This window comes from Hylaeus volcanicus, chromosome 5 (assembly GCF_026283585.1).
Source record: "Hylaeus volcanicus isolate JK05 chromosome 5, UHH_iyHylVolc1.0_haploid, whole genome shotgun sequence".
NCBI lineage: Eukaryota > Metazoa > Arthropoda > Insecta > Hymenoptera > Colletidae > Hylaeus > Hylaeus volcanicus.
This window is the reverse complement of record NC_071980.1, coordinates 28,955,571-28,971,565: the sequence shown is the minus strand read 5'-3', so window position 1 is coordinate 28,971,565 and position 15,995 is coordinate 28,955,571. Positions and strand designations below refer to the sequence as shown.

Genomic DNA, 15,995 nt, shown 5'->3' with positions numbered 1-15,995 from the left:
TGTCGTCCCTTCGTTTTCAGGTACATTTTGAATAATTCATTCACGCGACTATGAATGTACAGATTCTAGCTGCGATGCTACGAAGCAACACAAGAACGACAAAAATTCTCGAAGAAAACAAAATATATTCGTACGTACAGTCACAGAGAGATCCGTGAATCGGCTTACGCGTCGGGAAAGCCTTTGAAAAGGCCACGACTAATGCCCCTGAAGGCCCGAACAGCGTTAACTATAAGAACCCCGTCTCGAATGCCTTCCCGAAGCTGGATATTTAACTACATCGCCATTCAATTCAGCTAAATGGGTTCACCCTCCCCTCTCCCGACGAAAAAGAGTCCCTTTCCGACATCAGTCGCCGTTTCGTTTCAAATTTACGTCCATTTAACCGAGTATTTCGACTCGAAGCTGTTGTTCGCGGAGTTCCGTTCCCCTGGGTGACTCTTTCATCCCTCGCAGACTGTTTGCGCAGTTTCGACAAAGGCCTTTCGAACGACCTGGCGCACGACCTGCACTCGGAACAAGCGTTTTCACAAACACCGCTGGGCGATGAACGAACGCTGCCTTACGGTCCATTTAAAGGAACCAAAAGCTACCAGCGAGCAAAAAGACGCCACGTTGATTCTCGCCTCTCGAAGGCTTCGTGTCTACTCTTTCCACTGTCGAGGAGGCGTCGAGACGGCAGTGCATCTCGAAGGTCGTGCAAAATGACTGACCATTTTTTTCCTCTTCCTCTTTTTTTTTTTGCTCCACCGGTCTCTTTGTGCCTTCGACGTCTACCTGTTCGTCAAATGTTTGCGAGAATCATGAGACGGTCCCGTGTACTCCGAGGCCGATTCGAGACCTCCATTAACACGCTCGCTGAAAGGTGATTTTTTGGCTCGGGAATCCCATGACGTTGCGAAAATACTTGATCATCGTACGACTGTTGCGTCGTTGAGCACTTGTGCCGAGGACCATCTGTTGGGACTAATTGGGAGACTTGGGAAACGGTGGTGGGAATGGTCCAAGTCCTTGGTGGGTTTTGCAACTAAACCAGAGGAAGGTTCGTGGATGTTGGGTCGGACGCTATGGTCAAACGCTGTCCTCGTTCTACTTGCTCCTACAACCACGTTTCCCTCGACTCGAGACTGTTCTATCTCCCTACAATACATTCGATCCATTAATATTCGTACCCTCTCTGTATGTATATGAATATTTATACAAACATAGACTTGGAAACATCAAACCTAATATTTAATTTTAACGAATTTCTTCGATAGACATAGAGAGTACGAATATTTATGATACCAACCGTGTATATCGTATCTTCCAGGAGGAGCACGGCTCATTATGGAAATATTTCGGACAACGAACTATCTCACAGACTAGTTTTTCGCGTCTCGTGGTAGGAGCGTGGCGGAGACACGAAACAGAGCCAGTCGAAAGTTCGTTCCCCCTGGGGCTCGAGAAAAATACCAGCGTCCATCTTTAATTTGCTAAAAGTCGCGAGGCCAGCGCTCCGCGCGCTTGATTTCGCCCGATTTTTAGCAAACAGCGGCCGCACGAGAGGCAACGGCCGAACGAGCACCGGGGAGAAAAAGCGAGGAGTGTCTTTTCCCCCGTGATTCTCGTTCAGAGACCCGGGGAATTTTCTTTCACTGTCACTGGCTTTCGAACGTGAAAGCGCAAACAGCGCGAAAAAACCGCTCGGAAGCTTTAGAGTTCCACGCAAGAGGCACCGTTCGCGGAAAAAGCAAAGGCATTGGAGAGGATGCTAGAATGGACGCGCAAATTATTAGCATCCGCTCTAAACGGACACGTGACTCTTAATTAATTAATCCACGTTTGAATAACGAATAACGTAGAAATACGGATGGACGCATTGGAGGAAATTGACGAGTTCGCTCACGAGTTGCACACAACTTTTCATTTTGATCCCAAGGACCCATGGCACGTTTTGTCCCTCCCTCATCTTGAAAATGCACTCAACAGGACAAAGGAGAACCTCCCTCAGGTTCTCAGGAGCACGAAGTCTCGAATCTAGCTGGATTCCATTCCTCGACGGCGCGTTTCCACGCGTCTCGGACTCCTTTCGTTGTAAACTCAACGAAACAACCGCGGTGACCTGAAACACGAGCCCCGTCGACCCTGGCCGTGTTTCCAGGCGATCTCGTAGGAGATCGGTAATGGATACGCTTTCCAGCCGAGTAACAGGGTTACCCCGTTGCCTTTCGAGGCGACGATCGATCTGTCTACATCAATGGGATCCGCGATACTAATGGCTCCGAGGAGTTCAACGGCTGGAGAACGCGTCACGTCGTTATCGAGAAACACGTTTCATAATTACGCGTGATAGCGTCTGCGAAATTGACGCGGAAACTGACGCGAGCTCCTGCGAGGCCGCGAGAACGCGGCGATAATTAAACCTCGGGGGAAACTTTATTTGTTCACGGGACCTGAAAGGGAGACTGGCTCGAGATTCTTCGGTCTTTAACTTATTATAATATACGACTTGATTCGATTGTTTCTACGAGTTCCTCCAATCCATTCAACCCTTTGCGCCCATCTCTGATACGTGTATTATAAGAGCAGCGAATTTTTCCCTGAAGACCATCGCGACTGGAAAGCAACGTCGCCTGCGATGGAAGTCGTTCCCAAGATCCCAAGGACGTACTATTTCTCCCGTTAACGATATGCGTAATTAATTAACGGGTCCGCGATAACGGTAATCACGATTTTCAATAGCTGGTTCGCGCGATTATTTAACTCCCTCGCAACACGCGCGTGGACGTAGGAAGCACGTTCGGCACGCTGGCTCGCGTGCGTCAGACCGCTTATATTTTCTTCGCGAATACGTCCCTCGCCAACGAACGTCTGCTTTATCAGACCGTGTGTGCACGGCCCTCTGCGACCAACGGGTTCGCAGAGGAATTAAACGTACTATGAACTTGATTTGTTAAGGCAGCGCATGAAACGGTTCCCAAACGACCTCTGGGAAAAAAGCTGTAACCCAAGGGCTGAGGAACAGAGTCCAGTTCCTCCCAACCTCTTAATCACGGATGCTACGCGTTAAAGAAATAACCGTTCGGGTCCTGGACAATTTGCATTTCAGATTCAAAGAAAAACGCTCGATCGTCATCGAGAGGAAAACTTGCAAAATTTTGAAAATGAATTACTATACCGGGTATGGTACTCGAAGAAGCGACTCCTTTACTTTTGTTGGGGGTAATTACCCGCGATGTCGCAAGCTCCAATAGTCGCGGAGGAAGAAGTAGTAAAAATCGAGTCTCGGAGGAGCAGACGGGAATGGTTATCGCGCGAGACACTGGACAGGAAAGTTTCTAAAATAATGTTATCCCGACGTGTTCTCCGTTGGGAATAAGAGCGAACCGGGGTGGGAAAAGAGACGAAAAAAGAGGGGGCGGGAAGAACGATCGCGACGAAAGGCGAAAAGGTTGCGCCGGCAGCGAAGGTTAACTTTCGAAAATCGTCGGGCTGCGAGGGAAAATGGAAGTTTTACCCCGAGTAAACCGCTCGATGACGGAGTAATAATATTGACAGGAGTTCGAAGCCTCTCAAGAAATGTACGAAATCAACGCTAGAAACAGCCTACCGGCCGTTACTTTCCATTTGGAACATTTATCAGGAGCCTGGAATTTTTTCTCAATTTTATTTTGCACGATCAACTCGATGAATGGACTCCTGGTTCGATTTTATACATCGATTGAACGGAGAACTCGGTGAATGATGATAATCTGGAACGTTCCCCGCAACGATTAATTGTGAATATTAATTCACCGATCCATTTGCATCTTTCCTCGATGGAAACCGAAGGGAGAAATGTGAAAATGGTGGAAACATCGGTACATTTACCTTGCCTTTCGTTCCTCTCCCTGGAAGCCCGTCGGTAGCCACCCTTAAACTCCCACGAGAATCAATCCATTCGTACCTTGTACCGATCAGCATAGTCTTGCTTACTATCCCGGTGCGTACTCGCGAAATTAAAATGCGAAATCTTCGTTCGATCGTGCAACTTAATGTCTCTGGTAATAGATGTTTAATAATGTTGATTTTCACCGACACAGTTATCTCTAAGTGATTGTTATTTAAAACATGCTCGTGCTCGATATTGCTCCGAATGATGATCTCTGTACCACATTTTCATTTTCATTTTTCAACTCGCGAGGCACCGATCGTAATTTTATTAAACCCCGGAGTTGAGAACAACGTCAGCCGGATGGAATATCGCGAGCCCAAAGTGAAACGTACAGTTTGCTGGCCGTAAACACGCGCGATTATATCTAATCGAAGTCCAGGTGTTCTCTTCATCCCCTAGCTCCGCCAACCCCTCTTCAGTATTCCAACGACGCAACAGTCTCCCCGGAACCATTCTGAAATATCAACTCTCGATACGAAAGGACGTTCGGAATAACTCTAAAATCCTGCACGACCAAGTCAGCCATCGCAGGTGACCCAATTAGGTGACACAATTTCCACGATGACCTATCGCCGTCTCTGGTCTCCGATTAAAGTGTCCAACTTGGGTCAAAGGGTTGAAGGCTGACGAATTTCGTTTACTCAAACTTTCTTTATCGTGACTGTAGCGATTACACTCGTATCCTACAACTCAATGACGAGATGATGAGTACCTATTGTAGATCTTAGTCTCAAGTCAGAGACCAAAACTGACTAGTCTGAAAGAGTCAAGCTTGGTTCAAGGGTTAGGTCTCGTTTAGAACCCTGAAAGAGTCACGCATAGTTGGAGACAGCCTGAAAGAGTCAGACTAAGAACTATAGTCATCCCTGGTGCACTGGTGTTGGCAACTGGTAGCCGCGACTGACGTCGGTGACACGTTTGTACACAGTTGGTACTCGTTGGCTAGAAGTTCGCAAATCCGCAGCCTACTCGCATTAACGCCCCGGGGATGGAATTCGCTAACTGTGAATCGTTTCGTACATATCTCTGCGGCCGCGGGGATCGATACGGTCGCCATGGCGACGAGCAGGCCTTCTATAGGGATACAGATACAGGGATACATCTCAATACGAGTACGCGGTGTGCTTTCTCCCTCCTCCCTCGCTAGCTGCGAACACCCCACTTTTTTCCCTTTAGCCCTGGCTCTTCTTCGCCCTCTGACGAACTCTCTGACTCTTTGTCCTGGTCCTCGCGACTTTTTACCGCCGTTCTCCGACTCCTGCGCTTCCACCCTCTCTCGACATTTTTGGGACCAGCGATAGGGTTCGGGGACTTGGAGAACAGAGAGGAAAAAGGAGGTGAATTTTTTTTTTCCTGTGTGGAGGGACTCCGTTAGTGTCTCCTTCTCGAATTGCAGGGACTTGTGCTCTTGTTGCTACTCATTATTTTTCTTACGCGAACATAGGCGAGCCAGTCGACGAACGATCGAGTTTCGTCTCCCTGTCTTTCAGAACGCAGCAAACGTTGCAAGTTTCAAACCCCATCAAGACTTCAAGAATAGCCCCGAGACTTTCAAGACCAATCGAGACTTTCAAGGCCAATTAAGATTTCCTAGACCTATCGGGACTTCGAGATCAATCAAGAGTTTATATAATCCATCGAGACTTTCAAAACCAATCAACCCTTCGAGATCTAGCGAATCTTTCAGGATTTGCTGGTATCGCGAGATACACGAGGTGTTATCGAGATTTCGTTGGTGTCTTCGCTATTTCGCACGATTAAGCAGCCAGGTACATGGAGGCCATTATACAGGGGCTGTTTTCGCGAGCCATAAAAGCCTCGCATGGTATATTTAGGTACGGAGTCGCCTACAACCCCTCGCCTATTAGCCAGACTTAATTAACAGTTTTCCTATTAAATTTCATTTCCAGATGGTGTCGCGTACGACGCCCTCGTAGGCGTCATCGACACCTGCGCACCTCCACAAAGAACCAAACGTTCAAGATTCCGATGATAAAAACACTCTTGGATTAAAATTACCAAGGCAAAATCTTGATACATCTTGCGAAATTTATTTTCGACAATTTTCAACAGGTATCTCACCCAGGAAAATGTCTACTTCCATTAGTTCCGAGCTATGCCACGCTGACAAGAGATTCCATCTTCGTCTAGGGGGTTTCCAAGCTTGGAGGGACTGATTAAATCGACGCGAATGTTAATTCGAGCTTTTTAGGTCGGCGATGGATCTGGCTAGCTCGCCCATCGTCTCGAAGTAATTCAGAACACGACTGGGAACCGCGGGAAGAAGGGCTTTCGAGCCATCAATTTCGAGGATCGAATCGGACGGCGAGGAAAAACGAGGAGAAGGAACGTCGCGATGAGAGCGGGCATCGTTCAACGAGGTTCGATCCGATTGAGAATCCGGTTCGTTTCCTTCGCCTTTCCGTCAAGCCGAGTCAGTTTACCGAGAACTCATCGGTACAAACCGCGGGATAAAGAAGGACCAAGGATAATTCCACGGGGAGGATGCGAATCGAGCAGCGAACCGTGCAAAAAGCCAGAAGAAAAAAAAATATATCCCCGGTTCCGTTCCGAGGGATACACTTTTTAAAATAATGAACAACCGCGCGCTGCAATCCTCTCCATTACCTTCGTCCCTCCCAGACATTTTAATCTCTCCCAGTTTTGCGGCACACTTTTGCGTTTGCAAATGAAATCCTCCGGTTTGGTTTGTCGAAGCGGAGGAAAACAATTTTTTAGTTTAAAAAATTTAGATGGGTCCGAGAAACCCCTTGAGGTTGACCGATTTTAGAAGTATCGGGGTAGTTACGGGCGATTAAACGAGATAAGTTAATCGGATGAGTTTGTTTAGGAGGCTAACAAAGAGGGGAATTATACTTTTAATCGTCACGATACGACAGTCTTAGATTACTATGACTTGCAGCCCCACTGCTTCAAACTAAAGGTTAAGCAGAGGTCACCAAGAGGTTAAGCAGAACGAATCACGTGTTTATTCGCACAACATTGGACTTTTGAGTAATTTCGAAATGCTCATCCATTACACCATGCTGGAATCCGTAAATAACACCGAAGCCTCTTGTTTCCAAGGGTAAGTTCATCCCAAAGAGGGTGGACGCGCGATAGGGTGCGTTTCTTCTGGGAAACGGCGCAAGTTTTCGTCGCGACATCGCCTGAAATATGATCGACCAAATAGGTCTTCGTTAATCTCTTTCGAAGCGACCTCTCCCTACTCCAGGGACTTCGTCCGAGACCAGAACTTTCCATTTCCGGTCTCCACTCGACGATCGCCAACTCGAGGCACGAAACTTTCCCCTCGAGTCGAACACGAATCGCGTTTCCGCTCGACGCTTGGCGAATCGCGCGTTTACATCGGATGCAAACCGTCTCTGCGTGGAACTCACTTTCAGTGATTAGAATTCGCGTTCTTTATTATCACGAAGGCACGGAGACTCTCGAAAGTAATTTAAATTTTCATTCCTCGTCGCTCGATCCTCGACTGTTTGCTCAGCTGCGAGCCTGACGATGTAACGATTCGAGAAACCGTATTTACCAGAAGCTACGCGTCGAAACTCGTCCAGAACTCTTCGATGCTAATTGCAGCAGGAATTCGAAAAAGTTATAACACAATAACTCGATGTATCGCCATTTTCAAGAGATGCAACATCCCCAATTTGGTTCATTCTCGTTTGTTCTGCAGTTCCTGAGCTTCTCTTCGCCTCTGTGAGAGCATTCACAACGTTATGGATATTAATATTAACAATATATTTAAACGCAGTATTCTCCAGTGGTGGAAATGGTTCCTGACGGTGCCACGCTCCGAGGCGGCAGAAAATTCGCGACGGTCTCGCGCGCTCGAGTTATTTGTCACGGATAGGTGAACGACGTGGAACAATGGACCAGCGGATATCTCAGTTTCACGCGTATCCAGATAGCGACCGTTTCGGTGGAACGGAACGCATTGTTCGGACACAATCGAATTCCTTTCCGAGTTCTGTCGAATGGGTCGTTTCTCTTTCTCTGGTCAACGCCATCGTTGATTCGATCCTCCTCGTTGCTCGCGACCTCCAGAGCGTGTTCGCTCATGAGCGCATCGGAGAACCCTTTCCTGTCAAATTACGGTGATACGTCAAGATGAGAACAAGGATAATGGGATAGACAGCGAGAGAACAGCTAGAGTCAAGGAAACCCGAAGAGCTAGGAGAGCGTTCCACGAACGCTGACCGCTGTTCGCGAGAAACGGAACGTGGGCGTAATGAAAATATCCTCGAAGTTCCAGCAAATGCTTACGTAATTACGCAATTTGTAAAAGGACAATATTCACCACCTTGGCAGTTTCAATATTAATAAAAGCAACTTTAATTTAGATGCTAACAAAAAAATTCCCTTAATTTGAATTTTCAACCCTCCCTATGGTCAACTTTCCAGCTTTAATTAAATTGTGCACACATCCCCGACACAAATCCTCGGGATTTTATTAAGAGTAAATAAATTAAAATTTCCTCGATTTGAATTTTAAATGGGGAAATTTAGTTGGAGAAACTTCTTCCCCCGACGACCTTTTTCTCAATCTATTTTATAATGGATTCCAACTTTCCACCTTTCATTCAAATTTCCCCATCAGATGCCACCTCGTCCACATAATTCCCCTGAATTCTCCAAGATGGAAGCCAGGAAAGTTCACCGGGCCTTCCTCGTTGACTGACCTAACTCGGATCAGCAACATTTGGAACCTCGTGAGTTAAACTCCTACGAACACGTACAAAGTGTTGACGAGTATTGCGCACGGTTTTATTCACAAACTGGTTGGTGAAAATCGTCAACTGTGCATGTCCATGCAGCCCCTATCGCGTACGTGGCAGCGGGCAAGCCGTAAAATGTAAATGTGGAAACAGGAAGTCCTGCGCAGCTGCTCGAAAACGTAGGCGGCAGTGACTCAATGAGAAATCCAAATCACCGTGACTGGGGACCGTGGGACACCGTAGAGGGACACTCGCGAGCCGGAAGGGAGATCATCGAACACGAAGAAGACATCCTCCAGGGGGTTCGACCCTCACCACCTCCCCTAACATACTTTTTACTAGTCTTCTATCCATCGAGCAGCGTAATTTCCACAAATTAATTCAGTCATATTTAACTCAACAGGACGGAAGACACGAGTACACGGTGAGTAGACTTTTCCAAGTTACTCCTTACGGAAACGGGAGTGATTCAGGAAAATCCTTGAAAGTTCATCGTTGCGCTCATCGTTCCCCGTATATGCATCGAACAGTCTACCACAGGGGGAATTACTTATGAATCAATGCAGCTGCGACTTCCAGAAATGGAAATTTCGCGCTCAGCTAGTCTGTCCTTGTGCCAGCATTTACGACATTCGTATTTTCAACGATGAATCGCGGGAATGATTCATCGACCTTAGCCATTCGACCGCGAAGGAAAAGGACGAAACTATATTGTTTATTTTTTTCCTCGTTAAAAGGATTGTGAAATTTGTTAGCCTTCAGGAAAAAGGAAGAAATACATCAACGGATTGTCAAAGTGCACCAAGATTTGTGATTGTGAACAGAGACCACTTCCAAACTACGAAGCAGAAACGAAATGAAACTACTAGCCCTGCCTCGAGAATGTTTAATGGAAGAACTGCTCAAGTAATCCAAAGGACAATTTGGGGGTTGCGTCCACAGAGTCGACTTCGATCGCCGTTGAAAATTGGAAACCGAATACGACAAACCGTCCTGTGTAAATATATACTTTCTCGTCGCGTCTCGCGATTCGGGGACCAGTTGCATCGACTCGAAGAATATCGGATACGTTCCCCGTTCCCTGCCATTTTGTTCGTGGAAAAATACATTCGTTGAACCACCCGACAGACCGAAGGCAAGGGGGTGGAATCTCGTTGGAACTCGTGGAACGTCGCGCAATGACCCAGAACGTTATTTCGCAAGTCCACTGACTTTATTCGTGCACAAAAATTGAGGGAACGTGTTTAAATACGCGAAGAACATTTGTTCTTACAAGAAGTGGAAATTTAATATACCAAGCAGCTCCCCAGTTAATTATCTCGAGAAAATAATTATTGCCGCCCCAAGGAAGCCATCCTCGAGCAAAAGAACTTACCATTTTTAAGAAAAAACCTTGTCCGTCTAAAGGAAAACAGTAACAACCGTTATTATCTTATTAGACCCGTCGAGCCACGTCAGGTGTCTCGTTTTTCCCTGAAACCGTGACGCGAACAGAAACAGGGGGAGCTCGAGACACTCTCAACCGCGAGTTGCACGAAATTCCAGTGTCCTGTGTCAATAGCAATCTCCTGGCCACCTTATTCGTGGCATGGAGTGCGGGGGGAGCGGGCGGGGGGGTCGCAGAGACGCGTGGAAATACAGGAACCAGCTCTTCTCGAGAGCTCTGTCCACCTTCGTTGCTTTTTCGTGTCTCCTTGGTCGAGCAAAACAGAACGAAGGATCCTGCGGTCGCGTCGGTCTGGCTTTGTGTTCGCAAACCGCCGTCTGTCCAGCGTTCCTTCGACATTTTGCGACAACTACCGAACCTCTGTACGACCATACCTCCTCTATGTGCGCGTCTCTGCATGCGTTCATTGGCAGCGGCAATACCTACTGGGATGGAGGCTCGATTGACTTGGCTAATGGTTGGAAGGACGATTAGTGTGGAGATTTGAGAGTCAGCTTACGGCAGATGCTGAAGGTGTTACACGGACACGAAATTCGATGGCGTGGATATGTAAATCGTCGAGTCGAGACTATTTTTATGAGTTTGATTAGCAATTGGAAGTGAAATGTTTCTCAGTGGTACACTCGTGAATATCGATGCTTATCAATTGAGTATCGTATCGACGTATGAAACACGTATCGAAGTAAGTTGCCGGTGTAATCTACTCGTTAATATGTCAATTTAAAGATCAATCATCGAGGACTCGACGACACAACGATGTAGCACTCGTATGTACTAGAGTTGCATCTAGTTGAGACTAACATCTTTGTCTGGATAACGATTGGAATATTTTTAATTATATGTCATTTCTAATAATCGATGTATGAAAATATCAAGATCTGTCTAATACGTCCAAGTATTTTAGTAACGCTTCATCGTGTCGGTAGAACGTGAACGTCCAATGAAATATTACACCCAAAGAAGAATTTCGCACGCTTCCAGCACCGACGATAAATAATTTGCCGCAATAGAAAGAAACCGAGCGGATATTTCAATAATTCGCCGAGACACGAGGAAAAAGAAAACTTGGAAGCGCCGCGACGCTCGAATATTAAAGCCCCTGTAACCGAAGCTATAAGAAGAGCCGCAAATGCGCCAAGAATGTCTTCTTGAATTTTTCACGAACACGTGCTCGATTCGACGGTCCGTGAAACCGTACGTAACGTACATTTTTTTTTCTCCCGCCATTCGTTGTTCGACTGTCAACGACGATCAAACACCTGGAGCGTGACCTCTTTCTCGCGAAAATAAATGTTACACCGTCGGCGGAAAACACCTGCCCCCAGTTACGAAACAAACGCGTCGCGGAACGCCGAGTAAACGGTAGGTGTCGCATTTTATTTTTCGATTCGAGGATAAAAACGATAAAGCGCCAGCTGTTTGCTCAAACGCGTCCAGTCGTCCGCAAATATCGAGCGTCTTCAGAAAACGTAAAAATCCTCTGCTTCGCCCTCTGTTCAACCCCTATTAAAACGTTTTTACTTTCTCCATCGAGGCATCGCAACTAACCAGCTTCGTTTATTATTCACTTTAAATCTGTAAGGGAGTCGACACGTCCCGAGTCCTCGTCTGCGAGAAAAGTTTGAGTTCAGCTTCCGCGACTGGTGACAGAATCTAATCCACGTACGGGCTTGTTGTACGGTCAGCGATTAATACGGGTCCGACTGTACCGTTTAAAAACTGCATTTCGTCGAGCCGAGCAACGTCGCGACCTGGAGACCATTTGCATATTAAAATTCGCGACAGGCAAGCCGGTTCTGTGCCGCGTCGTCTCTAACGGAAAAGCACCTGCCGTCCTCGCTGGTAGCGCTGTAATCTTATCGAGCGACGCTGATTCACGCCTAGGTCGTTACCTTTGTTATTGCCATAGGTCGGAACGAAGCGTCATCCCGTGGATTCTTTACGCCTAGGTGGGTATCGTCCACGTCCACGAGATCCGCGACTTAAATCAGGCTTCTTTCCACTCTGCGCGCGTGCTACGACGGACAAAGCTCCCAGGTCAACGCTGAACGTCGGGTTCTGCGTTTCAATAATGTAGGAATAGTTCAGAAACGGTGGGGGAAAAATGATGGATGGTAGACAATAGCAATACTGTGCGAGATTACTATTGCTACAATGCCGCAGATTTAGAGTTAAACTATCGTAGAGTCGCGTAAACACGCGCAGCCTGACCTACTCGCACTAATTTAACTGGCTTATAGATTCTTTCAATAGAGATTTGAAAGTTTCTCTTTTTAAAGAGCCCTCCTTCTCTCTGTTTCCCTGTCTACCATTCCGTTTGGTTAGTCATTCGTCTATCGGGAAACGCAGTAAAATTTGAACTGGAGGCAACGGCCAGAGCAAAACAGGGTCGTTAAGGTATTAAACGCATCCTGTTTTTCGCCGACCTGTGACATAAATTCTTCATTGCTCGATGTTTTCCGAGGAACGGCGGGCAATTCGCTTCTTTATTGGGCGAGATCGCCGCTGCAATTAACTGACCCAAAGGCCGGGTAATGCCGCTCGTAAACCCGGCATCTACTTTTTGCTGCGGATCGTTGGTGATCCCGCCTCTTGCGCCCTATGGTGCGCAAAACAGACCTGGGGAAAGGGATCCTCGGATCCTGGACAATCTAGGAGTGCAGTAAAGGAATTGTTGAGGTCGAAGGTGTGGAAAGTAGCGTTTCAAAACGAATCGATGAAGGTAAAACGTGAATACGGTAGCGTCTTTCAGGTTTGTGGCAACTTGAAGAACAGAGGTAGGCGATGTTTACTGTGTCTCAACTTGAGGGACATTGCTGTGCTATTCTGCAAATTGCTACAACTTCGTTGAGGTCACAGCTGGAGCACATTGTGATTAAAATACAAAGATACATTTAGGTGCCTTTAGAAGTCCTCCGTAAACTCCATAAAATTATGTTAAACCGAAGCACACCATTTTGGATTCCATCTCCATCCGAAACACGCGCAGCAGAAAATGCTCTTTCGTTTTATTTGGTCTACCAGCGATAAAGGTCTCGCGCCGCTGGTTTAGATCGACCACTTCCGCCATCCCAGCGACACCGTTTCGCGCCATGCAAGAATACCTTCGCGAAAAATAGACCACCCACGCGCTGGCTACGCCACGATAGCAGCAACAACAATTATTACGGATGAATTATTCGCATCGAGCAGGACTGGCTCGCGGAAAGGTCACAGAAAATCGACGTGAATTCCCGCGAGTCGTACAACGAAGCGTGGAAAGGAAACGATTTATCCTCGATGCATTCGGTTCGATCGGAAGCAGAGGAACCGAGGGAAGGAATCGAAGACGGAACTATTTATTACCCTACCTTAAATTCTACGAAACCAAAGTTGATATTTGGCTCAAATGTTTCCCTTGCCGAGAGCCATTTTTCTCGAACTTTATGAATTTATAATACAGACCCAAATATTTTTTTGAATCTCGCGCGACAAGGCGAAATACGCCGAGACTCGAGACGCGGACGAGAGGCAAGAGAACGATTGGCGACGATTCTCGAAGCCGTGGGAGTCGTCGCACCTGTACTCGCGTCGGTCTAGACTTTCCGCGTACGCGTTCGAAGGGGAATCACTTATTCATAGAGGGGCACGCAAGCCATTGTTGCTAACAGCGGCGCTGCAGGCCTTCCAGAAGGGAAATTACGGTTCGCTTTTTCTCTCCCCGGAATTTCATTTCCCCTCCGGCTCCGGCTGACGGCGGAAACTCCGAATGAAAAAGAAATCGAGCTAGGCGGAATTATCGGCGACGGCCGTAATGAAATTGCTTTCAGCACGCGAAATTATTCGCTTTCTCCGATACGGGCCGGCGTGAATTTTCGAACGATTTAACGACGGGTGTGACCTGTGCCACGGCGTCGCTCAAACTTTCCCTTCGACGAGGAAAGGGGCTCGGGAAACCCTCTCGAGTGGAACTAAAATATGATTTTTCCGATAAACTTTCAAACTGTCTTCAATTTAAACTGTTCAGAGGTTCTTAAAATAACTAAATAAAAGGATCAGTGGCTTCGATAGTAGAAATAAAAAATTATATTTCTTCTCTCGCGAAAAGATATCTCGTGAATTTGTAATTTTGGAAAACGTTTACAGAGGGTTACACCATCCCTTCGACCAAACGAAAACCATCGAGGAAATTAGCAATTCGAACGATACCCGTCCAGGTACGAGCACCGAGAGCATTCTTCTGGAGTTATAGCGATCGAGGGTGCAGCAAAGAGGGAAAAATGGCGTTCGATGTTTCCCAGCCTTAAATCAATTTGCGCGGGCGATGAATCAATGGCTGGGAACCTAGCAGCCGTTGCATTGTCAGCATTTATCTTCGATGATCTACGTCTGCGAAGCCGGTAGGAAAATACAGCGAATTCGTTGGAAGGTCCGCGATGAGGAACGAGGGTCGAGGGACGAGAAACGACAAAATAGTTTTGCGATCGCCGCCCACCTCCCCTTCCTTGCGTTATTTTGAGAACATCGAGGAAGACGAAAACACGCGAACTGGTATTAATCTTGGAATGTCGTCCCCACCGATATTATCCCCCCCCTCGTCCTGTCATCGAGCGATCCCTGGATGAATTACACGTTTTTGGTCAGCTTCGAAACGCCCCGATCCAAAACACATCGCGATAACGCCGACGAGCCTCTTCCTGACGACTTAACGCGCTCCGAAACGGAAGTTCGCGCTCGTGTTCACATAAACGCGAGCCAATTAGCTCGGAACCGCAGTACAGCTGCGGTTTTAGAAAATAATTTAACATTGCACGACACGAAATTCGAATTTAGAACGGAATACAGGATGTCGACGATGTGAAATAAAAAAGAACCGTCTTCTTCGGTAAACGCAGCTTAGTCGCATTTCCGTCTAGCCGAAAAAGAACAAGAGCTTCTTCATTTATTAGCCAAGAGCTGACCGCTGTTGGCGACGGTGTTCAACGAGCAAAAAAAAACAAAATCGCCCCGAAAAAGAAACCAGCCCGTAGAAAAGTCTGCGCTTGCATAGCCTGTTCCTAACGATCCCACACGATACGAGGAGGTTAACAAACTTTTCTTCTTTTATCGCTGCGGTGAGGGAAGTATGCGCGTTCACGGTTGCGTCCGTCCAACCCAGCAGGGGCATACGCTCGTTTTCGACGTGTTCGTGGAAAAGAAAAACAGTCGTGTCCAGACCGTTCTGTAATCGTGGACGTGAGCGAAAAAAAGGGACAAATATAACGCAGCAGGCGAGCAAGGACGGGCGAAATTCTTATTTGAACAAACAATTCGAACAACAAATAAAACGGAGACATGTTTCCCGCTTCGAGTGTTTTTCTAGCATTTTTTTGCTATCCAAAGGAATGCTACGTATCGCGTAACTATAAATTACTGAGATCCTTGTCCGTTGCTCCGAATGAATTTGCATTAAGATTACCTTGAAGTATACCTAGCATCTTTTGGAAAACTTCAATCGCAATCATTGTTGTGAAAAGTGAGTGAGATGGTGATAAAAGATTGGACATTGCGAAAGAACAGTTTATATTTTGAAACGGAGGACTTTCAACAGCATCGGTGGTTCCAGGGGTACAACGCTCGCCTGCCACGTGGGTGGCCCGGGCTCGACTCCCGGCCGGTGCACAAACCTTTTTTATTTCGTTTTGCTCCAATTTTCCATTAATGAAAAAATACTCCAAAAATTCTTCTCGAGTAAAAAGACCTTCTATATCGAACCACACTAAAATTTAATTAAACATACTTGCTCCGAAATACTAGCATACCTGTATCTAGAGAGAATTTTCTACCTCTGCTCTACTTTCTCCCTAGATCGAGTTGAATATAAGCATCGGTGGTTCAGTGGTAGAATGCTCGCCTGCCACGCGGGCGGCCCGGG

The 15,995-nt window shown here is 46.9% G+C and overlaps 1 protein-coding gene and 1 non-coding gene across 2 annotated transcripts in view; one reads left to right on the top strand and one right to left on the bottom strand.

Annotated features, from left to right (window-relative positions):
- The window catches only part of LOC128877551 (zinc finger SWIM domain-containing protein 8 homolog), a 77,351-nt gene that overhangs the window by 40,309 nt on the left and 21,047 nt on the right, over window positions 1-15,995 (bottom strand). The gene's annotated exons all lie outside the window — the stretch shown is intronic.
- Trnag-gcc (transfer RNA glycine (anticodon GCC)) overlaps window positions 15,945-15,995 on the top strand; it is a 106-nt gene continuing 55 nt past the window's right edge. The window contains exon 1 of the tRNA in view: window positions 15,945-15,980. This is a non-coding gene — a tRNA (tRNA-Gly). The remainder of the gene's footprint in view (window positions 15,981-15,995) is intronic.